The sequence below is a fragment of the Geospiza fortis genome, unplaced genomic scaffold (assembly GCF_000277835.1).
Source record: "Geospiza fortis unplaced genomic scaffold, GeoFor_1.0 scaffold78, whole genome shotgun sequence".
NCBI classification, from domain to species: Eukaryota; Metazoa; Chordata; class Aves; order Passeriformes; family Thraupidae; genus Geospiza; species Geospiza fortis.
The window spans coordinates 5395373-5395867 of record NW_005054339.1 but is presented as its reverse complement, the minus strand read 5'-3'; positions in this window follow the sequence as shown (position 1 = coordinate 5395867).

The following is a 495-nucleotide window of genomic DNA, read 5'->3' as shown; positions in this document are numbered from 1 at the left end:
TGGGCGTTTCTAATTGACTCAAATTAACTTCACATCATCTGTACCTTCTGGTGCTCTGGCTGGGCCCCAACTTGTTTCTTAGGGGCATTCTAAGAAGGATTTGTTGGTGGAGCTTTTCCCCCACTACAACTAAGTCTCCTTTAACAGCAATACTGAGCCACAAGGATTTCAATACAAAATCCTGCAAAAAGACATCAGGCAAAAGTAAGCATTAAAAAATAACTGGGAATTATTTTTTTCTTTTAGAGAAGTCAAGGCATCAATGTCCCATATCTATGAAAGCTGAGAAAAATAACAACCCTGAAACGTAAGAGGAGCTCAGAAGAAAACAAATGTTCCTAACAGTGCTCAGCAGCAAGAGCAGCCCAAGCCTCCCTGGTGAGGTTGCTGCAAGGGGCTGTGACTGTTCCCCAGCCTCTTGCTCACCTGGAGCCTCACTGCACTGCTGAGGAAGGCCAAGCTTACCTTTACAATGGTGACTCCTGTTGGCCACGC